Here is a 25,496-nt window from a genome sequence, read left to right on the forward strand (position 1 = left end):
TTGAATGCATTCCTTTCATTGCTTCTTATTCTGCATAGTAGCTCTTATACCATCTGCACACTTGTTTGTCTTCCAGTAATCTTGTTGTCACGGGGTGGGGCCCTGCAAGCAGCCGCGAGCTCGCTAGCGCCCCTTTGCCGTGCCAGTTAGGGTGATCTGGCACCTTCTACTCGCCCGCCACATCTTTGCTGTTGAGGTTCAGAATGGGAGGCTGCCTACTTACACCTAACGACACCTTGCTGGTATCACCTCTGTTCCAAAGTGGGGGTATTCTCACCCCAGCCTTATGGGCAAATGCGTGCCTCCAAACCTCCCCTTTAGCACGCCCCAAGCCTCGCAGCTGTTCCGTGGGACGTTGTCCGGTCCCCTGCCCCTCGGGTGCTCTCCCGCTGGCACCCTGAGCTCGTCACCCACCTGGCGCCCCTGGGCCGGGCTCCTACCCACCGGCCTATTACCGGCGCCCCTGGGCCTGGCACGTAGCCACTGCCCTAGCTCCTCTCGCCCCTCTCGGGGTCTCTGACCGCGCTCCTCGCGCCTCTCGCCCTCTCCGGGGCCTGTACCGCGCTCCTCGCGCCTCTCGCCCTCTCCGGGGCCTCGCCCTCTCCGGGGCCTGTACCGCGCTCCTCGCGCCTCTCGCCCTCTCCGGGGCCTCGCCCTCTCCGGGGCCTGTACCGCGCTCCTCGCGCCTCTCGCCCTCTCCGGGGCCTCGCCCTCTCCGGGGCCTGTACCGCGCTCCTCGCGCCTCTCGCCCTCTCCGGGGCCTCGCCCTCTCCGGGGCCTGTACCGCGCCCCTCGCGCCTCTCGCCCTCTCCGGGGCCTGTACCGCGCCCCTCGCGCCTCTCGCCCTCTCCGGGGCCTGTACCGCGCCCCTCGCGCCTCTCGCCCTCTCCGGGGCCTGTACCGCGCCCCTCGCGCCTCTCGCCCTCTCCGGGGCCTGTACCGCGCCCCTCGCGCCTCTCGCCCTCTCCGGGGCCTCGCCCTCTCCGGGGCCTGTACCGCGCCTCTCGCGCCTCTCGCCCTCTCCGGGGCCTCGCCCTCTCCGGGGCCTGTACCGCGCCCCTCGCGCCTCTCCGGGGCCTCGCCCTCTCCGGGGCCTGTACCGCGCTCCTCGCGCCTCTCGCCCTCTCCGGGGCCTCGCCCTCTCCGGGGCCTGTACCGCGCCTCTCGCGCTTCACGTTTCCCGCGCTTGGGCTCAGGTGGCTGTAGCCATGCCTGGCCCCTTGACTCTTTCTTGGGTCGTTTGCCCCACTGGGCAAACTGCTGCCCTCATGGGCTGGGGTCCAAACCCCGTACACCGCGCCACTCTGGCGCAAACAGTTGTGTCCCGCTGGCACTGTGCCCCTACTGGGCACCTGGAACCCCCATGCTGTTGGGAAGCCCCGCTGAGGCCTCCTCACTCCCCTACAGCCTCACCCGGTCCTCCGGTTAACCATAACTCAAGCCAAGCCCAAACGGCTGTAACAAAACCAACAAAGAGCCTACCCGCTCGTAATGTAAACTCCGAGCCCCTCTAGGGCTCCCAACCCTACCTCTCGTCAGGGTGTTCTCGTCCCTAGCATCATCGCAGCTGGTCAGCAAGGTAAGGCTGCAACCACCAACTCTGACCGCTCAGCTCAGCCACAGCGCTCCTGCTCCTGCTCCTGCTCCTGCTCCTGCTCCTGCTCCTGCTCCTGCTCCTGCTCCTGCTCCTGCTCCTGCTCCTGCTCCTGTGGCATCCAGAAGGGTACTGCTAGCTAGGCTTTGGCCTAGCTGTTTATAAGGGCCTGGCCCTGCCCCCTCCTGGCCACATGACCCGCCTGGTTGCCCTAGCAACCCCCATCTGTGTTGCTCCAGGGCACTTCAGCAGCCCTATTCCTCCTGCTAGTAGCAGGCACCGTGGTGCCCTGCTACACGTCTCCCCTTCCCGGGGTGGCGTCTCCTTAGGAGCGGGGCGCGGGAGTGCCCCGCGACACTTGTATTTAACTTACACTGCCCTCTACCTGGTGTTCCTTGCTCTACCACTTGAAACACCATCCTCAGCAGCAGGTGGTCAGAGATGATCAGTATTCCCTCTGCCACTCAAACTTTCTAGTGTACAAACCCAAAAACAAAGTCTGCGTGGGACCATAAGCAGCCTGCCACATCCACTCTAGTAAACCAGCTCTAGGCACTGCCTTTTGTGTGTCCTGTAGTTCATGCTCCACTATCATCCTTGTGAATATCCATGATGACTTGCCTAATCTTGAGGCATCACTCCCTACCCTATACCCTTTCTCCAAATCACAATTAAAATCTCCAGTCACTATTGATCACCTGTAACTTTCTTCCCCCAGTTGTATCCTGATAACTTATTAGTTCCAGCTGTGGATCTTTAATTATGTGGCTGGGCACCATACTCACTGCCCAACCACATGGATGGGCCATGCTTCTATCTTCCTACAAGGTCCTTTTACTCCCTCTGTCCTGGGATCCCACATTCCTGCAGGCATATCACATCTGCCTCTACCTGGTCCAAATACTAGCCCACCCCCCATGTTTTTCTCATGGCTGTAAATGCTCCTTACATTAACTGATATTAGCATGATGATCATAATTATTCAAGGTATTTCCTATCACCCTTCAAGTCCAATCTATGCACCAAGGTCTAGGCGTAGGCATGAGTGCTTCTGATTCCAAACTCAAAATCAAACCTTCCTTCTCCTCCCGCATTTTTCCTCCTCCACCTTCTTTTTTCACCATGTCCATTGCACGCAACAAACTTTGTATTTTGCCTTCCTCTAAGAACTCTACCCCAGCAGGGATTTGGCTTCCCTATGCAGACCCCAATAAACCTGAGAGCTGTGGGGCTAGGCATAGGTTGGGAGGGGGACTTGAAGGAAGACTCTGTTGTCTGTAAATCTCCTTTTCTTCCCTCCTGCATCTCCACCTGCCCTCTAATACCTGCCATTTCAGCTTCTGCTTCATGCATCCTGCAGAGCACTCCACATTGTTGTCCTCTTCCTCCTCCTCCTCTCTTTTCTTCTCCCACTCCCTACCTTTTTCCTTGCCCCTTTTCACCTCTATTCTCCCTTCCCCTTTTCCTCTTATTCCACCCTTCCAACTTCCCTCTAATCCTCTCCCTCTCTCCATCTTCTCTACTCCCCTAGTCCCTGCCTGTTCTTCCCTTTCCCCTTATTCTCTCTTTATATTCCCCTTCCCCTCTTCCTGTCATCTCTTCTTCCCCATTCCCATTCCCTTTCTCCTCATCTTCTTCTCTCTCCCTCCCAACTCCTCTTTCTCCATAGGCTCCATCATTGCATCTGCCCAGCCTATTAATTTCCCCTGCCTCATCTACTTCCTCTTCCCTCTCTGTGCCCCCTCTGGCCCCTCTCTCCCACCCCCTCCCTGCACACTTTCCCTTGTCATCTTAGGAAATGCGTAGGGGAGGTACGGGGGAAGAGGCACGTGCTCCCCCTGAGATTGGCTGCTGCCGATGCAGTTGCCAGCATCTGCAGGTGGTCACCACTTGCCACCCCCCGCCCTTGCTGCTGACACTGCCATGGCCAGGTGCAGGCACTCCCTGCTCAGCCCACCCTCACCACCATTACTGTGGCCACCTGTGGGCAGTCCCCACTTGCTGCCACCATGTTCGCACTGCCAACACTGCTGCCTGCACCCCTAACCGTCACACCATCACCATGACCCCCCAGTCTCAGGAGACACTATTCATTCATGCTTGCCATATTCTCTCCACCTTGTCTTCTTTTGATTGTACTTGTGAATGATCTGGGGCAGGTGTAGAACACATGATCCAATTCTCTGCACAAATTACGTTTCCATTCCTTCTTACACTCTTGCACCGTGTGACCCTTCTCTCTTCGCACCATACAAATCTCTTATGAGCAAGCCATTGCCAAATGCCCCTCTTCCTTGCAGCTCAAATATAACTTTGACTCTCCATAGCAAATCATCAGTCCTTTGTGGAGCCCTAAGACAATTCCCAGAAGCAGGTGTTGTACTGCACATACCCCTACTGAGTCAACCCAAAGTAATACCCAGGGTCTCTAGACCCTAGTTTACACCCCATCTGGGTCTCAGACCTTGTCCATGTTCTTCACTCTCTCACAGCACCTTGATAGGCAAAATCTTATATCCTTGTCTTCTGCAAAGTCCGTATGAATCGTAATTGTAACTACTCTTTCTCAGGTGTCCTCCACAGTCCCAAAATCAAAATGTGCTAGGATAGGGTCTTTCTGCCAACATTCTTTGTAGGTCTCTAAAAACATCCCTAAACAAGTTCAAGTTACACATCTCCCACATCATACAGAACTAATTCCTTTTTCTGGCTCTCATCCATTGTCATCCACCAGGTGCAGCCCATCCTGTCTCTTTCCTTACTGCCATTCTCAGTGTACCTGGTGCTGCTCCTAATCCCTTCTAAGCCTTCCAACCAAACCAGGCCATCATCCTGATCTTGGTCCACAGGCTGAGGAGCAATATACTAATAGGACCCTACCCTATTAGTTAGATTAGGGTAACCCATCTCAGTAAGATATGTGGTAGTCCTCTTCAGTACTGACTCTTTTTAAGTCACAGTGAGCCACTACATTGAATACATTTCAATTTCCTCTTCACACCCACAACTGAGCTGTGCCTTTCTTCTCCATTTCCAACAATCCCTGTTTCATCACTAGCCTTACATGTTTGCCAAACATTACCAACTGGGACCCCAAACAGTTCACCCAGAATCCCTCTGTCACCCCCTCTCTCAGACTGTTGTATATGATTAGTATGGCCTTGCCCTCCATGAGGTGGACCCGAATCAGATTACCCTGCGCTTCATCTGCAAATAATTTTTTGGAGCATCACATGACTCGTGATAAAAACACCTAATTCCAGTCCTGAGTGTGGGTTAATTAGCACATAGATGCTTTGTAGGGGGGTATCATCTGCAGTAGACACACATACTGAGCAGTGCTGAGCTGTGGGGTTACCATGGCTTGAAATGCTGTTGACTCTGCTGGGGCCCAGCCTGATGAACTTTATGGTAATTCATGACCCTTTTGGCTTTGGACTATTATCATGTATGTACTTACTACCTGGTGATAGCTCCCAGGCCATGTGGGAGCAAACCTTCCACAAGGACCTGCAGGAGGAACACAGAGACTTGAACTGGCAGGCAGCCCACCTGGCACTCCTTATGCAGGCATGAAATAACAGTGCAGGGCAGAGAAGTCTATCTGACTGCCTTAGGCAATCCTGCTGGTGTAGCAAAACCCACAGTTTTTCTTTTCTTTTCTTTTAAAATGCATTCCCTCTCATTCCCCAACCATTTCTGACTTACTCTCTCCCTTTCTATTCCCTATAGATAAGTATAAGTTAGCTAAGACATAGGATAAGCTTTAGCATTTTATTTTAATAGCAAGTTGTATTTGTTTTGTTTTTTTTCTTCTTTATATTGTATAATTATTATGTTTATGTTGATGTTTACTGTTCTATATTACAGTTTTATTGATACTATATGATTTAGGCCTACATAGGTAAGTTAGCATAAGTCATGTCAAGTTTCTATTTTGTTTGTCAAGTCTCCATCTTGTCCCTATGCCTTGTTGTGCAAATATGTTGTAATCTATGACTTATACCTACCCCTCCTATGTAACTTAGTTCCTGAATGAATAGGGATGAATGAGGGCGCTTAAGAGACAATGGCAGTAGGTCTGAAAATAGCTCCCTCTGAATGACCAAACCATCAAAACCAATACCTGGACCAATGACCCAGCTCTTGCAACCACCCTCAGCATTCAAGAAACAAAAGATGAGGCAACCCACCATTGTGCCAAGACTGCACATGTTCAGTATGAACACCTGGAACCCTCTGGAACAGAATTGACAAAGCCTGGACATGCCCTCCCCATAGAAGACCAGAGGTAGCCTGTCCCATAAAAAGGGGTAGTGAAGACAGACTCCTTGGGACACCTTCTCCATCTGGACCAGCACCACACCACACCACCTATCAATCTAGAGACCCTGCCAGCAACCCCACTCTGGACAACACCTGCTGGACAGAGACCCCTTTGAAGCATGGATAGGTAGCTATCACCCCCCACCCTCTCTTCAACCAAGGACTTGGACTCTGCTTCTCTTCCCTACCTGGACTCCAGCTCTTCCACTGAGTCTCTTTCTCCTGCTACCATTGTGAGTATGTGTGTGTGTACGAATAACTTCATAGGACTGTGTAGTGTGTTTTCTGTTTTATAAACCTGTTATTTTGAAACCCCAAGTTGGGTTTTTGTCTGTTTCCTGACTGTTTCTTCCTTGCCACCACTTATCTGCCCCCTGATCTCCCACCTGTCTGCCTCAGTTTCTAGCCCCAAGCTCCAAGGTTTCTGCCTCTCTCTCTTTCCTGGCTGTCACCTCCTTGCCACCAGGCTTTTTACCTTGCACCAGTGACCTCAAGTGACTCTGGGGCCACTTGACCTTAAGTAACCCCAAACCTCAGTTTCTTAGCCCAGATTCTCTCTAGTCTACTGGTTCTAATCCTGGTTCTGGCAACTTTCACTCCTTACACTTTCTCTCTCACCTTAACCGTACCCCAAGTACCCCAAACACACACATACATACCATACCATCCAAGTTAGGAACCCACCTATGTGTAGGTGCATGGTAAGTGTGTGAACTGGTGAATATATATATATGTGGCATTTTGCGCGTGATATACAAATTAGTGATCCATGTATGGAGTATGTAGGTATTGACAACTGATTGTTGTCTAATTTTTGGTGTGTGTAGTATGTATGTGCTTGAATTGGTGATAGGTATGCATGTGCCTAGGCTGGTTTGGATGTGTGTGCCTGAGTTGGGTGGGTATATGCACCTAATTGATTTGTGTGTTTGTATATGTGCAATTGTGTCACACTCTCCCATCTAACAGTGCAAAATTGAGATCCTGAGTTGGCCTGGCCCCCCAGGACAACACTGGTGGCAGGTGGAAACAATCAACCACTTCTTCTGGGGCTGCCCATCTGCCAGAGGGGGGTGGAAGCGACTACACACACTCTTCATGGTGGTGACAGGTTTTATAACCCTGACCCAAGAGGCAGTTCTGTTGACTAAGCAGCAAGGGGCCCTGAAAACCCACTTTGACCAATCCATCTCCTGCTTCAGGTATGCCCTGGAAGACCAGGAACTTGCTCATAAACAGACACACAGACCTACCAGTCAAGGGCTATATTAAAACAGGACTGAATTGAATGTATTGGTACTACAAAAAGACAGAAGGCAGCAATGGAAGAGAGATGGCACACCTTATATGGAAGAGAGGGGACTAGCACAGATTTTTCAGAGTCAAGCCCTCTGAAGAGAACAACAAGGACGATGATGGCGAGGACAATGATGATAACAATGATGAATATGACAATGAGTGAAAGGACTGGGCACACAAGCAAGACAGGGAGGAAGTGAGGTAAGGGAAGGGGAGGGGGCTGAAGTGGGTATTTGCATAACTGTGAGGGCATAAAAGTGACGGTGGTGGGTGCGTGGGCACACAGGAACATGGATGTGCCAGGAAGTCTGTGTAATGGGACTAAGAATGGTGTAACTGTAAAAGTGTGTTTTGGATTGTCAAGTGAACCACAATGGTCACAAGACAAGTTGTTAGAAGTTCAGTTATATATATATTTTTTCAAAAAAAAAGTATAGTCTGTACTATACATAAGTAGGTGCAAAAGTACTGCTTTAAAGGTATGTTTATGGAGTACCTGTGCTAAAACCTACAGCAGTTTCTGAAAAGGTAAAATGCCTCAATTCTAGATGGATTCAGGGAGAAGGGGCTGCTGGAAGAAAACATTGGGTGTGGGAGCAGAGGGCAAGGGGACCACCTGATCCCCCAGATTTATTTTCCCTGCTGTAGCAGTGGGGAAGGGACAAATTCCAAGCAAACCTCCAATAATTAGATTCTATACCTGGAAAATTATAACAAATTTATATATCTTTCATATATAGAATCTACTTATTAGGGGTCACCCTGTTTTTGAGTAAATATGATAGAAGCAAGAGCAATAAAAGGGATAAAATGATTGCTATTGATAGGATAGTGATGTCCTCCAAAAACTATGGACCTAGCTTTCCCCGCTTTACATATTGATAGCCTGCAGTTGTAATGTGCTGAAAATGAAAAGGGATCCTAACTTAATCAACGTCAGTGCCCAGCTACCCCTCCGGGCGGAAATACATACAAACTGAAAAGAGTCATAGAAATATACCTAAAATTTGTTTTTCAACTGGAGCAGTCCAAAAATCACAATTTAGCCTTAGCAACAAAGAATGGAATATGTTTGTTTTTTCTCTGTGAGTCAGTTTAGTGCATTCCTTACAAATCAGAAAAAAAGGTACTGAAGAAATATCTTCAAGTTAAATTATATTAAAAGTAAGATCTAGAAATGTTTATGTACTATTTTTCCTGATAAAATCATCCAAGGACTTTTTTTAAATGCATTATGCGTTCTCTTGATAATAAATGATGTAATAAATGGAGCATAAAACTGAACAGTAACTGCAAAAACATAATGAAAGAAACAGCTGGTGGATCAAAACCCCCTGCTTTTGAATGGCATGTTCCAGAAGATCCTCATTGTGTTTAGATTTGTGAATATGGGTATATATTATTTCATTTTTTTTCAGATATACTTCATTTTGCTGATCATCTTTTTTGCTAGAATCCAATTTTAAAGAGTCATTTTGATTTATAATGTATACGCATATTTTTATGCATACTATGTCTATTTGAGAGAAATAGAATTAGTTAAAAATTAAATGTAATTACAAGTATAATTCAGAAACTGTTGACAGTTTTCTATTGTAGCTCAACCATTTAATAGAGTATTGAATTGATCTGTGAGTTCAATGCATTTTGATCAAATAACCAAATGTCAACACTTTACAGAAGTTTTTTCAGTTCTTTCTACAAACATAATCCCAGATGGGTTTTTTTTAAATAATTTAATTTTAAACTGTACATGAACATTAGCAAAATCATTCACCTAGTTCTGAGACCTTTTACTGTGTTTCAAACTATCTTCAAAATACTAGACCCTTGGTTCTCAACCAGGCTGCTGCAAGACCCTTTCAGGTAGACCCGGCCTACTCCTCATGTATGGGTAGATTAGCCTAAAGCAGGTAGGAGTGACCAGTCCTGCTGTAGCTCTTACTGGCCCTCACAGTCCTCAACTGCTCTCAACAGGGGTGTCATCAAATTTTTAACAATTTATGAAGTGGTGCCCAAAATCTAAACAGTTTGAGCACCTCTGTACTAGACCAGGAGTTCCCAAACTGTGGTGTGCATACCACTGGGGGTAGGCAAGACATCTCCCCATAGTTGACCTAGATTACAATGGGTACCTAGTCATTCATGCTTGGGAGTTGAAAGTGGCCAGATGCGATATTGGTCACATCACTTCTTTGTGTTAGCAAGTACTAAAAGACTGCGTAGTTCCCACTGGCACTGCGCTGTCCCTGCGGCACATGGATTGTTTCTGACTCTGCATGGAAGCACTGAGCTACTGCACAGTAGCTCATTGCTACTGCACAGTAGCAGCAGTGTCACAGTTAGTGCCCACTGATGTTACACCACTGTAGCAATGAGCTACATTGCCATATCTTGCTCATGTAGATGCACCCAGTCTCAAACATGCTAGCCTGATGGATCACCTAAGCATTAGAGGGCAGGGTGGGGAGGAAGCTTTAATCTTTCTCAAACCTGCAGACAGTTTTAGCAGAATGAGCATGGAAAGATCTCTTGAATATAGTTAAAGAGACTACCATGTGGACTGAAACATTGCTTGTGCCCTGGGCCAGATTCTGACTGAAAGGTTCTAAGGATGTTGCTGTTTGAGCATATTCTTTTTTTCTGGACAGTAGTAAAAGCTCATACCTGCAGAAAAATAGCCCATTCCTTTCCAAAGTGTGAAAAGTAAGGAAGACAATTTCTTTCTATATTATTCTGAATTATAGCACTTTCCAAATAAGAGAAAAAGGCCAGTTAGTAAAGATTAATTACACACTGGTTGTGTGTGCATGTGCAATTAATGCGGCTGACACGAGGGTCCTACAGTGTGGGGCTAGCCAACAGGCCCCAGCCAGTCCTGTCACCACCTACACATTCAGTACAGTGGAGTTAATTACTTTACTCTGTCCCAATAGCACCACACATATAGATGGTGACATTTTACTGTGGAGCTAATTAGTCAACTCCACTGTAACTGTCTTGTGTAGACGTGTCCATTCATATGCACATGTATATAGTCTTGCTAGTAATTTACCAGCAATAGCCAACACAAACATTGGACTAATAATGATAATTTGCAACTACTGGTTTTATAAAGACATTTATTCATGATGTCCATGTATTTGACACTCATTCCCGTCTCTTATTTCTTGTTTATATGTGGCAGTTTTTGGTATCCATATTATGAACTTGCTAGAATACCATTGCATATGGAATTCTTAAACACCATTCCACATGAACTTATCCTAAAAAGAGAAATGTTAAAGGCATCCTTTTAGTTTCCATTTTCAAACTACCTTACTTTCATTAAATGACATGTTGACCTTTGTGAGATGCATTTGTAATCTTCTCAAGAAGTACTTGATGCTTATGTGATCAAATGCAAATAACCAATGTATTTTATTCAAAACACAATTTAGTTTTATGCTGTTTCAATGACAAATTTTTATTTCACTGGTTACCTTGCCAACCATAATTAACACGCATTAGATGAACTGTATCATTAAAGATATTGGCTGTGTAGAGGTGTAAGGATATATATAGCTAGAATAATCTTTTGAAACTGTAAAATAATACTTGAAGTCTGACACAGAACACTTAGAAAAAAACTTCCCATATTTAAGCACTGAGGAAAATGTATTCCCAGCTATAAAACTGAATTTCTGTAAATCAGATTTTTTAAAAATTCAGCATGTGAGACTATTTCTATAATCCTGTCTTTCCTCAGGCAGGTTGTAGAGGTTGTGCTTGTTCTTTTTCACGTGGCTCTATATCTTCTTGGTCACTAAACTAAAAATATGTAGGACATCTTAAAAACATTTAGGCCACTGGCTCCCATAACATTATATTCAGTATGCAATGTTCCAACCACCATGGGACTCCACTGGCATTCGGAATCAGCCTATAGGGGTCATGTAAATAGGGGGTTTGTTAGAACTATATATTGCAGACTCACAGAAGTTCTGTCTTATTTTTAAAGCGCATCACATTGTAAAACAATATTTTAAAAAGCCTTTGAAAATGTAGTCAAAAGGACACATATTATTATGTGTTATTATGCATATATTATTGTCATATCCAGAGGCCTCAACAGCAATTAACCTCCTCCTTTGTTCACTATTGTATAAAAGCATGCAAAGATATTTTCTTGTCCCAAAAATATAGTCTTAGGCCTAATTGTATGAACAAGTTAGCTGTCCTCTTCCAAGAAGAGTTGCTGCCATATGGTACTGATGGCTTAAGAATAGTATTTTACAGGTTTGATTTTTGGGAATTGGCTTATAGATAGGTAGATCTGCATTAGAATCGTTTAGGATGGGCAGCAGGGGTTAATTGATTTTTAAGAGCCTGGATCTCTCTCACACAGTTTCTCAGCCTTCAGAAGCAGACAGGCTGTCTAATAAAGAAGAACACATAGCCTGGGAAAGTGGGGGCATGTACCAGACTGTTCCATAACATGAGATGAAGTGGTACCAGTCCACAAGGCCAAAGAGGAGGGCCTGAAATTCTTGTTTTGGGAAAGGTGTGCATATGATGAGTTATGTGCTCAGTACGATGATCATAGAGAGAGACCAATCAGCAATAACCACACATGATGAAGAGTCATCAAGAGTCATCAGGAAGAGAAGGAGAATACAAAAGCAGAGACTTGAGAGTAATGAACAGTCCCAGCCAGCTAGGTCCTCCTCCCTGTCCTTCTCCCAATGAGGGTCCCTGAGAGGGGTCCCCATCCCCCAGGAGGGATCCCCAAGGTCACTATGGACAGCCCATCTCATCCATCCCACTGGAGGGGGGGTGTGGGCCTCAGCATCAGACGTCAGATGGCATGCTGACATCTGACACCTAAGAGAGAGCCTCAGAGTGAAGCCTGCATCCTGGCCAGATGTACTTTGACTCTGATGACAGATGTAGAATTGGTAGATATATAGAATTGCTTCATTTGTTTGTATTTTTTTCTATTATCACTGTGTATCAATAAATTTGCTTATTATCGAATGAAAAAGAGAACTGAAGGCCTATCATAGCTGAGAAATTACACTAGTGAGTGGAGAACCATCTAGAGAGGATCATAATCCATATTCAGGGAGCAAGGGGGCAGGCAGGAGTAGACTTGGTGGGGAGGAAAGGGGTAAATACCCCTCCCATTACACCTCCCAGTAACCCCCATCCCAGTTTCTTCCCTTTTCCTCCTGAAACGCTTAATAACTTCCTTGTTCCTCACAAATGCTTCTCAAATGTCACTCTCACTTGTTTCTTTTTCTAGTCTTGCTTCCCTCTTTCCTCACATTTACTTTCTCTCCCTCTTGCCCCAATTTCTTCAGTCTCTTTCCTTTTAGAAATTCAGTGGTGATCCCCAGTGTCTGGCTCATCTACAGCTGTGTTCTCTTGGTGATGCCATCCAACTGTGCCTGTGTTGTCTATGTACCTGCCCACTTGTGCCTATGCTATGCCTGCTGTGTCCCTACCCCTGTTTCTGCAAGCCCCATTTCTACTCTGGCTGTGCAGACCCTTGGAGTCAGCAGGGAAGGGAAAGTCAACATTAGGAGCCTGTGTGCCAGTCCAACAAAGGGCTACAACTGCAGTAACCACTTTTCTATTGAACTATTTATTTCACATTTGGTGGGAAAAGAGAGCAGTTTTCACCTACCCTCAGAACAGCAGCACTCTTTCCTTCCTCCCAGCCTAGCAAAAGAGATGTGAGGCTGGCTACAGGTGTCACACATACGAGAAAGTGTTGTGATTCTTGGTAAGGGTGCACCGATAGAGATTTCTGTGGCTGATACTGATAGCCGATTTTTAAGGAGGCATATGGGCTGATACCAATCTGATTTCTGATACCAACCCAGCAGCATAGAGAGAAGGGGCGTGCGGGGGCAGATCAAGGCCCCCGTGGTGACGGAAGTGTGGGCTGGGGTAGGGGCTGGGGCTGCCCAGGGAAAATAGGGGGGAACAAGTGCAGGACAGAGTGTCATCAGCTCATCCAGGGGGCACGGCAAGGGGGGAAGCAGCTCCCACTGCTGTGTGCCACTCAGCCAGGTGCTACTAGTCTGGTGACTCATCTGGCACTTGCCCACTTGTCTGGTGGCTCCTGCTGCTGCTCCCATCACTTGCCTGGGAGGGTATGGCAGGGTGTGCCCCCAGATCTGTGCAGGGCAGGCTCGGGCTGGGGCTGTGCCAAGCTCTTCCTGGCATGGCGGGGCTGCCCTGGAAAGGGGTTGCAGCAAATTTGTGGCTGCAGGCTCCCTCCCTGTAGTCCCCTCCCAGAGCAGCCCCATCCCACCAGGAAGAACTTGGTACAGCCCCGGCCCCAGCCCACCCCATGCAGATCCAGGGCACACCCTCCCCCCATGCCTTCCTGGTCATGGCAGGAGCCACTAGATGAGTAGACAAGTGCTGGACAAGCCTCCGGATCAGTGGCTCCCTGTCAAGTGGTGTGAGGCAGCAGTAGCTGCTCACCCCCCAATCCCTGCACCCTCTGGATGAACTGCCGCTCTGTCCCACACCTGCCCTGCCGCACCTCAGCTGGGCAGCTCCTGCCCCAGCCCCATGCCTTCCTCCCTGCAGGGGCCTTGATATGCCCCTCCAGCCCCTTCCCTCCCCCCTCCCACCACACCAGACTTCCCAGCTGGAAGCAGCTCTGCACGCTGCCGGGTTGTGCTCCTCGCTGCCTGTGCTGCGCTGTGGCTGTGTGCAGGCATGGACCATTTATTGGCCAAATTATTGGCCTGATATGGCCAATTTCTGATATATTAAATTTTGTTTATATCAGTGCCAATCTGATATCAGACCAATGTATTGGTGCATCTCAATTCTTGGGTTAGTGTATATGTGCTAAAATGTCTGGATGCTGTATCGTGCAGTGGTTTTCAACCTTTTTTTCATTTGTGGACCCCTAAAAAATTTCAAATGGAAGTGTGGACCCATTTGAATTGTAAGTGTGAGCATTCACATATTTTTGATTGATCATAGTCACTTCTTGAGGACCCCTTAGACACAGTCTGTGACCCCACAGGGATCTCTGGACCACAGGCTGTAAACCACTGGTTCAATAGATTAGCTACTCAAGTGGTGGATAACCTAAATGGTGTCTGAGAGTGAGTGTGATGTGTGCATGAACTTGGCCAATTGTAGTTAGAGGTGCTGAGGTTGGGTGAGTGCTGTTTGGGAAGGTTTCCTGGGATTTGTTTTGTTTTTTGTGACAGGACGCTTGTCTAGAGAGCTGAGGGGGTAGGGATGGTTTCTAGGGCTTGACAGAGGGTTCTGGGGTAATAACTGCACCCATTTCTCTGTGTTCACAGCCAGACTCTACCGTTGCAGTTGTAAGGATTGGAAGGGGTGGTGGGTGGTCTTCCTTATTAGGATCCAGCAGGGACAGCAGCAAGAAAAGCCGTGGCCACCTGGAGGGCTAATCAGCAGAGCACACAGTGTCCCCAGGTGGCAACCAGTTAAATGTGCATGCATGCTCCTTTTGCCTCCCTACTCTGCAGCTGTGGGAATGTGGGATGGGGTTGCCAGATACCTGGCACTCGGCAGTTGTGGGCAGTTATTGTCTAAATTGTGGTAAGACTGGAGTATTGCTGTAGCCGTGCTGGTCCAGGACACATGCAAGGTTTTATATCTCTTATAGGACTAACTGCATAGTTAGGAGATGATTCAAAGATGGACATTTTGTGCCTAAAAGCTTATCTAACATCTCCCAACTATGCAGTTGATATCACCAATAAAACCTTGCTTGTCCTAAGAGTTAAGCAAGGCAAAAGAGCTGATATTTCCTGAGTCCAGAACTGCTGAAACAGTGAAACATCTCTCTGAACTCTTGAGGAGATTTCTTTCTTCCACAGCTATAAGAAATACTGCTCTATAGACTATGCAGTCTTTTGTGGAAGACGTGTATGAAAACACTGTGCCAGAACATCTCTTTCCTTTAAACTCTAAATCCTATTTCACTGAATGTACAGTGTAATTTGCTACATGGGGCTATGGTTTGAGATTTTAACTTTTGTCAGAGTGCCCAGAACAGAAAATGAATGCCTTTGTTAGAACAACAGCTTTATATTAGTGCAAAGAATTGATCAACTAATTCAATATCACCATGGGCAAAATGTTGAGGTTTTCTTCAGGCGACTCCCATCCGTGCCAAGTGCACTAGACCAGATGTGATTTTCTTGTTCCTGTGATAAAAGTTTACTTTCTAATGCAGAGTCAAACACTGTAGGATCCAGAGCATTAATCTTAGTTAATGGGAGTTGTAGAGTCTCACCATCTAAGTTGGAAGCCCAAGTCAGGGTGTCCTGCCCCACACTGCTCATGACATATGAAACTTCTTTGCATGGGATATACAGATATACCAGTGCTCATCTCATCATGCAAAAGATAATTTTAAAATATAGGTATAACATAAGCGTGGCATAACAACTGTTCAAAAATATAAAAATAGCAAAATCTGTGGAGGCGGCTATTACTTTTGTAAATCAAGGCGTGTGACTAAAGAATGCTGCTTAGCAACAGATAGAGAAATTTAGAAGATGACTGCATAATTTCTCATGTATTGCTAATTATGCATTAGAACAGTGGCTTTCAACATGTGGTCTGCGGACCCCTGGGGGTCCACAGACTACGTTAAGGAGTCTGCAAAAGACGACTATGATCAATCACAAGCATGTGAATACACACACTTACAATTCAAAGGGGTCTGCACCTCCATTTGAAATTTTAGGGGTCTACAAAAAGGCGGAAAACCACTGGATTAGAAGGTTCATTTGCATTCTATCTTGGGGAAGTTGAACTGGTATCTCTGAGAACCATTCCCTCCTTGTCCCCTGCCCAGACGGTCTAAGGATGTAGAACTAACTATAAACTGGTTGACACCCATCATTGTAGCTATGAATCAGCTCTAGGGCTAGAGAGGAGGCTTCACCCGTTTCCTTCCACCTCCTCTGCATAGTGCATATTCACTCTGATGTACCAAGGAGGCCACTCCTGGCTTGAGCTTTGGGAAGGGCCATACCACTTGGCCATTTCTATGGATAATCACTTTACTACGCAGTTGGTTCCATCACTACCAATCAACTACTTCTCCAAAACATTTCCTACATATCTTCCTTTCAAAACGTGGGAAAACAAAACAAAAGAGATTAATGAGGACAGCTTTATTTCACATATCTAAAAGATTTCCCCAGTAAATTGAGCTCCAGATCTGGAATCTTTATTTCAGAACTAACAACTTAGTATTCCCAAAATAGTGTGTTTGGAAAGAGTAATTATAATAGCCTGTGACTGATTTAAAATGGGTAATTCAGCATTCAGGGTATGAAATATTAAAATGAGCAATTATTGTCCAACTTATTTGTAAATTATTTATTCGTGAACTAAAACTTTAAAAGAAATATAAACCATGCTATCATGCTAATCAAATTGCTAGATTTGTAATACAAACAATCATATACTTAAGCAAGAACAGACATTTGTACAGTTAGCATATGAAATGGGAGGGAGGAACTTAGATTTTCTAATTTAGAAGGAAAGAGGAATAGATATGTCCAGCAATTAGTCTTATAATCATAAATATACAGTCCCATCCCAGTTAATCTGTCTATGCTTCATCAATTGCCCCAACCTTTGCTTCAACTTTGTAAATTGCATTTCCTTCCCACCAAGGGATGTGTCCCTTTTTCTATGGTTTGAAAATCACCTAGCAGTTGAATGCTACTTTAACATGAAGTATAATTAAACCCCATCAGCTCTCTCTAAGATTCTTCCATGTCAATACAAAACAGCTTTTTTTTGCTCTTCCCATGACAGAAGATGTTTTTGAAAGGTACAATAGACAGATGACATTTATGGAGGTCACTTTAAACCTTCAGAGGCAATTTAAGGAGGCTGGGAACACCTGACTCTGTCAAGTGTATTATTTCTATAGTTTACCTTTATAAGATTGAAATAATTATGACCCACATCCTGAGCTGTACCAGTTTTCACTTACTGAGGATTCAGTACTGTGTTTACATATTTAATTCTCTGATATTCTCTTTTATTGTTAAAATGCATTTATTCATTTGCCATTAATATTTTACATTTTGAAAGCACAGCTCTAGTCTTCCCAGCTCAGATCAAGTGTATATTGCCTGCTTGAACATGGGGAAAGATTGACTTGTAATAAAATGTATTAGCAAGAACTGCAAATGTGCAAAAGAGCATAGCCTTTGTTACTGTTTATATAATATAGCTCTATTGTGTTGTCACCTTTTATTAGAAATGAAGGTAGATTGCCTCTTGCAATTTAGCCTATTTAGCCTCCTGTAATAACTCAGGTTTCCATCGTTACCAGTAATGTTTCACTTACATTGCTGGGGAGATATTTCTAAAAAATACAAGAATAAAAACCTGTGTATAGGTAACCAGAGCAGGGGTGTTAGATCTAATGATCTCACAACTTGCCTTCCAGCCCTAAACTTCTGTAAATCTGTGAACCAGGTAGACTAACGTTCTTCACTATTCAGCATTATGCAGCATTGCACAATAGACTGGAAAGTTTCCTAACTTTCAGATTTTTATCTGGTTAACTTCTTGTGTTATATTAGATTCACCTTTCCATAGAATATAATGACTAACACAATGACAAATTCTAGCCCCTTTTGACTTCAGCTACAAATAAGACAAAATTAATGTTGTAAAAAAAGGCCTAGACATGCCCGCCAGCTGGTTTATGCCAGGAGTATAGATAAATCCAGTTAGATTCATAGGGCCTGTGTGGCTTTCAGAAGAGGAGGGTTTAGAACTCAAAGAAGCATTAACTCAACTCATAAACCTCCCTCTAAAATACAACTCTGCTGCTGTGGAAACAATGGCTGGGTTTGCAATGCTGTTCCTCATGACTGTATCTTTTTTAGAAGCGCATGCAACCCCCACACATTATTTGAACCCAAAGATGTGTATCTTTTAAAATGAAAGCATGTTTTTAAGATTAAAATAATTTTAGATTTGCTGCATCTGAGTCCTATACTTATGATTACAGACATTTCCCACTTAAAATATCACTTTCCCATGCAATGGTGCAGAACCATACTGAAAGCCAGATGCCTTTCTCTAGCAGAATACTAATCTACTGTAAAAGATTTTTCTTTTCTCTAATGCAAAATATCACGCATGTCTTCCTTTTTCTTTTACTTACAGTGACTGCCACAAGGATTTTTTGATATTTAAATATGAGGGCTGTTCAAAAAGTATCAAGGCTGATGCTGTAGGAAAGAAAATATTTACATTTACAGGGGGCTCAGCTTAATCTCCTTCAAAGTATACTCCTTCTGCAGCCAAACACTTCTCCCAACATTTCTGCCATTGTTCGAATGTTAACTGTTAAGCAATTTGTGGAATCAGTAAAAGCTGCTCGGTCACGTTTTGTTTTATCACGTCCACATCACAAAATTTTCTTCCTTCCAAGGTTTTCTTTAGTTGAGGGAAAAGAAAAAAGTCGCATGGGGCCATATCAGGCTGTGGCACTTGTGGGATATGGTGTTTGGCTAAAATTTGGCTATATATTGCTTCACAAGCTGTGCTAAGTGGGAAGGCGCATGGTTGTGGTAAAGTTTTTCTGGTTATTTCATTCCCAAATTGTTGGTTAGAACTGAATGACACGAACCAACAGAAATTCCAGCTCCCTTCTTTTAAAGGAGTGGCCTTTCTCTCCCTGAGTTAGACAGCCATTCTTTCTCTGCAGTTTTCCTCCTTCATTGACTGGTTGTTTGCTGAGAGCTCTCACTAGTATTTCAGTTTATTTTAAATACTGCTTATAAAATGTTCAGACCCCTTATCTGGCATCTTGGTATATTTTTAAACAGTGCTTCCTTATGTACCTAACTGCTGATCTGAGTGTCAGAATTAAGGGCTTGCATGCCCCTTTGAGATATATTTATTTGAAAATGAGGCATTTCATATCAAAATCCCTGTGTCAGCTCTGGAAGATGATCTTATAATCAAACAAAACATTTCAGCATTTAAGAGATGACTACATTCTCTCTTCCTCATTGGGCCAAATGTTTGTGTCCTTACTCAGTTATAATGTATACTTTATTTAAACCAGACATCCACTGAAGTATATATTCATTTTAATTAGGTGTGGATTGAATCAGAACGTAAGTAGGCCTGATGTTGCTTTGAGATATACTAATTTAAACCTGTAGGAATTGTTTTGATCTCAGTAAGCCCTACCAAAAGGCATGGGCCTGATGGAGAACTAAATCTATATTAAGTCAAAGATTTAGACTAGAAACTGGTAATAACGCAGAGTACCTTACAAGTGAGGAGAAAGATAGCTTACAGGAACAGGAGTCAATATCTAGGTTATGCTTCAGGCTTTGCCAACAACTTGCTCTGTCACCTTTGGCATGTTAGCTTTCTTTTCATTTCTTCAGGTTACCCATCTGTGAGGGAGAACAAATAATACACATCTGTTGGAAATTAATTCATTAATATGCCTTCTAATGAGTAGATTGTTATCTCTTAAGTGCTATAAGAGTACCTAGGCTGTTTGTAGATGACACTTTTTAGCAGGTTTAAAGTAGGCTAAATGCCTTTTGCAATGCTTTAATGGCATTGCTGTTTGCACATTTGACGGCATATTGCACATTAATTCCAGCCACTGCTATGGAGGGAAGTACCAGCCCTCCCCTGCAGCTCAGGGACCACTCTGCCCACCAGCAGCTCACTCTCCTCTTCCTGCCGCTGGTAAGGATCGGGTTCTGATATGCATGTACACGACATGGGGGTTTACTTCGTCCTAAGCTGAAGCAGTGTTTTTTAAAAAAGCATGAAGCTCTAACAACAGAGGAGGAGGAGCACATTTCATTGGTGGAAGAGGCCAGGCCAGGATTCCCCAAGGTGGGGAGGATCATGACTTCTGCCACAAAGAGGAAACAATGGGTGGTGGTGGTTGGAGACTCCCTTCTGTGGGGTACAGTGGGATCCATCTGTTGGCTTGACCTGTTGTCCCAGGAGGTTTGCCGCTTGCCTGCAGCCTGGATCTGAGATGTATGGAATGATTACCAAGGCTCATCCAACCCTCCGACTACTACTCCATGCTGTTCATCTATGTGGGAATCCACGACACTGCCAGGGGTGACCCTGAGCAGATCAAGAGTGATTACAGGGCTCTGGGTGCAAGGATGAAAGGGACAGGTGCACAGGCAATATTCTTCTCAGTCCTTCTGGTCCAAGGGAAGGGCTCTTGCAGGGGTGGATGCATCCTGCAGATCAATGCATGGTTGCACAGGTGCTCTTGCCAGCAGAGATCTGGCTTCTTTGACTATGGGATGAAGGATTGCTAGGAAGAGATGGGATCCACTTGATAAAGAGAAGGAAGAGCATTTTTCAAACAGACTTGCTACCCTAATAAGGAGGGGTTTAAACTAGGTTCACCAGGGGGATGGAGATCAAAGCCCTGAGGTAGATGAGGAAGTGGGAGACCTAGAGGAAGCATAAGGAGTAGTTGACATCAGTGGGGGCTGCAACACGTCAGAGTCCCCAGGGGCAGCCATGATCCAGTTGTTTCCATGGCTCTTGAATAGGCTGCCACATTCTGCTTATAGCCAGCAGGACCTCTGGCAAACTTTGCACTTCTCCAGCCCCCCGGCTACCCAGGTAAGGCTGTTCTGCAGGTTCTCTCATACCTCAGGGAATTTGTTCCTGCAACAGTATCTCCACCTCCATTCTGGAAGCAAAGTCTTCTTTGCCCCTATGTAGCCCAGGTATACTTGGGTATATACTCCCCTTCTCCAACTGAAGGGAATTGTTAGCTGGCAGATGTGTTGTGGGGGAACTGCAGACCGCTCAGTTTCCCTCCATCCCTATAGAACCAGGCCAGGACAGTCAGGGGACTTAACTATATACAAATTTATTTACATTAACTTTTCACAAGGAAAAAAAACATGGATATAAACATATCATATATATATATATATATATATATATGATATTAGTACATATCTAAACAAATAAGACAAACAATACCCTCTGGGTACATGTTATAAAACCTTACACCAGTGCTCCATATACAGGTAAGTATCTAATCTGAAACAGATAAGCCCCAAAATAAACATAAATAGCCAACAAATAAACTATAGATAAGGCGAATAATAAATTAGGTGAACAATAAAGTAGCCACAAATAAATACAAATAAACAACAGGTGAAATAATAGCAACAGGGGGTCCCAGCAATGCCCTAGGCCTCTGCTCATCTACTAATTTACAAACATGAGAGTTCACAAAATGTAAGGAATGATATCACACCACCTGCAGCGCAAGAACCTCAAAGATCAACTTAATCCTGAGGGGAAACCCCAATGCCCTCGAGCTTTTTCCCAAGCCCTTCAAGGAAGCTGGTAACTTCAGGGGGGACCTCCCAGTGGGACCTCCACTTTCAGGAGCCCTTAACTAACCGGGGGGACTCTACCTCCCCTGTGGAAATCCTTTTTTCCCTGCAACTCATGGTTCCCAGGTCTGGAGGGTGGCCCTTGCCCTCTGTGCCAAGCTGCTCTCTCTCTTGCAGTGGGCTTCGAAGGGTGCCTGTCCCCTGGAACAGGGCTCCGCTATGCAGAGCTTCTGGGGCCTCTGGCTTTGCACTGTATGCTGGCTCAGTAGCCCAAGCACCTTCTGGCTCCCTGGACTCAACCTTTTGGTATGAATTGGAGGCCCCGACTGCCTTTGCAGCACCAGGTTCAGCCCGCTCCCAGACCCTCCGTGCAGCACCTCTTGTATTGAGCTCCCAACCTTGTGCCAGCGGTTGGGGATTTGAGCTGCCCAAGCGTTCCAAAGATCCTACTCCATGCACCGGCCTGTGCACCATGTTTTTGGCCACACGCCACAGCTTGCAGACCCCACCCACCTCATGCAGCTCCTGGGGTCTGCCCACTGTCCACAAACCGCATAGAACCCTCACCCCACGCATTTCCAAGGGGCTCACTCGGACTTCCGAGGGCTGGGTGTTTCACTCTCTGACGGGCGCTCTTTTCTTTGGGGAAAGAGTCCTGATTCTCCAAAATGGGTTTGGACTCACTTTGGGCCTGGACAACAGGACCTGTTTCCCCTTCTAGATCCTATTCGGCATTCTCTAGGGCTTCATCTGGATGCCCTGGTCCCTCAACTCCCCTTTGGGGTGAATTGGCCTCTTCTTCCAACAGCTGTCATCCCAAAGACTTCCCCTGCCCCCTCTTCTTTTGGCCACCCTTCGGATCGGGGCCGTGCCTGCAGTCAGGTTCCTGTAGCCTTTCTATCTCCATTGTCCACCATGGTTTTAGGAGCTTTCTGTGGTCTTCCTCTGTGGGTGCAGGTTTGTGGGGGCACATCTCCTCTTAGATTCTTTTGTGGGTCTTTGTCCTCCACCCCCACCATCTCTGTTCCATTTTTTCTGTTTGTACCCTGTGCCTGACTCAGCTTTTGCAGAGCCATGGCCAGCTCAGACTGAGCCCTCTCCAGCCCTCCTTCTACCCACTGGATATGGCCCTGAAAGGCCGCCACCTCAGTGCAGTGCTCATTTCTGTTCTGCTTGGCTGCTCTTGTAGCAACCCCCCCACCCGGTTTTTCTTTTTTTTTTCTTTTGAAATGCATTCCTTCCCTTCCCCAGCTGTTTCTGACTTTTTCTCTCCCTCTTTATGCCCTATAGATAAGTATGAGCACGCTAAGACAGAGTGAGCTAAAACATGGGATAAGCTTTAGCATTTTTGTAGCAAGTTTTTTCCTTCTCTCCTTCTTTGATCCACTGATTTATATTGTATAATTATTATGCTTATATTGATTCTTACTGTGTGATTACTGTTTTGCTGATTTTTACTGTTTTTTCTATTGATACTTCTATGATTTAGGTTTACATGTGTAAGTTAGCATAAGTAATAGCAAATTATGTCAAGTTTCCATTTTGTATGTCAAGCCTCTATCTTGTGTCCTCTGCCCGGGTGTAACCTATGACTCATATCTAACTAGTCTCTTGTAAATTGGTTCCTGAATGAATGGGGATGAATGAGGGTGCCTGAGATACAATGGTAGCAGGCTTCTACTGAATAATCAACTTAATGACTAGACCATTGCCTTCCATTGACTCACCCAGGAACAGAAGAGAAACCCAGCATTTGAAAGACAAAGACAATACAGAAATCAGCCAACCCATTATTGCAACACCAACACCTGGAACTGCATGTCCTTGCCTGGAGTGCACATGCTCAGTACACCAGGGCTGACCCTTGCCTGGGCATGCCCCTGCCACTAGGGTCATAGAAGATCTGCCCCTATAAAAAGGAGCAGTGAAGACAGAGCCAGTGGGATGCACTCTCCATCTGGACTATCACCGTGCCACACCATCTATCCACCCAGAGGCCCTGCTGGCAACCCCTCTGGACAACACCTTGCTGGCCAGTTGGGGTCTTCTCCATCAAGGATCAACTCACAGCCCAGGATAGGTAGCCATCATCCATCATCCTTCCCCAAGCAAAGGACCTGGACTCTGTCCCTACACACCTTGACTTCAATCCCTCCACTAAGCCTTTTTCTTTCTTGCTACCATTGTGTGGGTGTGTATGTGAGTGCTTGTGTGTGTGTAGGAACCAATAACTTCGTGGAGCTGTAGTGAGGTGTCTGTTTAATAAACCTGTTATTTTGAAACCCCAAGTTGGGTTTTTGTCTTATTGACCTTCCAACCCTCCTCCTTGATCTCCCAGTTTTCTGCCTCCCTGTTTCCTGGCCCAATCTCTCAGCTTTCTGCCTCTCTGTTTCCTGGCTGTCTTCCTTGCCACTGGATTTTTCCTTTTGCTTCCACCCCAAACCCCAGTGATCCTGAGTAACTCTGGGGCAATTGACCTAAAGTAATCCCAGCTTCCCCTCCAGTCTGCTGGTTCTAATCCCAGCCCCTGGTACTTTCACTTTCATATTTTTCCCTCTCTCATCTTAACCCCATCCATCTCCTTCCTTCTGGAAATCTTTGACCCTTGATTCCCCCTCCCACAGTCACCAAGCACCCTAGGTACCCCAAGTACCCCAAGCACACACATACACACCACACCACCCTGTGGAACTCACCTGTTTGTATGTGTAGGTGTGTGGTATGAATGACAAATATATATATCATCGTGTGCACGGTATACAAATTAGTAATCCATGTATGTGTATTGGATGTGTGGTTATTGACTACTGATTTTTGTCTAATTTTTGGTGTGTATAGTGTGTACCTGCCTGAGTTGGTAGTGTGTGTGTATGCCCTTAATTGATTTTTGTGTGTGTATATCTGTGCAATTGTGTCACACCCTCTCATCTAACAGTGCAATTTTGAGATCCTGAGAGTTGGCCTGGCCCTACAGGACACCACTCTGGCCTTCCTGCACCAGCCGGTTACTTTCACCAGCTCTTTTATCACATCCTTTATGTCCTGCCTGCTTGCAGGATGCCGCTCTCCCAGCTGTGATGCAAGGCCTCTTAATTCATGTGTGATTTCTTCCTGTAGGTGGTAAAGTCTGGTATTGCACCTCTGCTGCTCTAGGCCTAATTTTGTCCCAGCTGCTGGTTTTCACTGGTCGGCTCAACATTGATTTGATGGAGCGCCACAAGTTATTCCTCACAACTGGCCTTCTCTGCCTGCAAGTGCTCCCTCTGTGCATGGGCTTCAGCCAACTCCTGGTTAGCTCTCAAGAGTTCTTTCTGCCAAGCTGTTTGCTCACCTCGATATAAATACTCAGTGGATATCAGCTCCTGCACCAAGGCATGGGAACTGAAGAGGTTTTGTAGCATACACAAGAGCTGCTTACCCTGTACATACCTTCCTTGAGTGTCCTGCATCTCTTCCTGCAGTACCTGCTGACACGTATTTTGCACCTCAGGCTGTTTCTTCAGGGCTGCTACCTTGGCCTTCTGTTTTTTCTCTTCCCTAGGGTTGTCAGAGTTCCTGGTTTTTGAGGCTGAGTCCATCCTCCCAGCCTGAGAGGCAACAGCATCCACTTGATCTTGGAGTGCTAATAGCTTTGTCTCCCCCTCTTGGCTTCTCTCTGCCTCTGCCACTATCAGCTGGTTTATTTCTTTGTGGCTCTCAGTCTTGACTGCCAACAAACATCTCAGCTCTTTACTTTTATTCTCTTTACCCTCTGCCAGTATCTGCTACTCAAGGAAGCTACTTCCACCTCAGCTAGCTCATGGGCTTAGTGCTTTACAGCTAGTTCCCATTGTAGGTGGTCTCCTTGTCCACCCACCTCGTCTGCAAAGATCTGTGCCTTTAAAAGTTCA

The 25,496-nt window shown here is 45.7% G+C and overlaps 1 protein-coding gene across 1 annotated transcript in view; it reads right to left on the reverse strand.

Annotated features, from left to right (window-relative positions):
* Nucleotides 1–25,496, reverse strand: part of MRTFB (myocardin related transcription factor B) — a 220,742-nt gene that overhangs the window by 180,440 nt on the left and 14,806 nt on the right. Inside the window, exon 2 of the mRNA XM_090023893.1 lies at nt 19,529–19,659. The gene's annotated coding sequence lies outside the window, so the exon portion shown is untranslated. The remainder of the gene's footprint in view (nt 1–19,528; nt 19,660–25,496) is intronic.

The sequence above is a fragment of the Crocodylus siamensis genome, chromosome 12 (assembly GCF_052110815.1).
Source record: "Crocodylus siamensis isolate JL-2025a chromosome 12, ASM5211081v1, whole genome shotgun sequence".
In the NCBI taxonomy this organism is placed as follows: domain Eukaryota; kingdom Metazoa; phylum Chordata; order Crocodylia; family Crocodylidae; genus Crocodylus; species Crocodylus siamensis.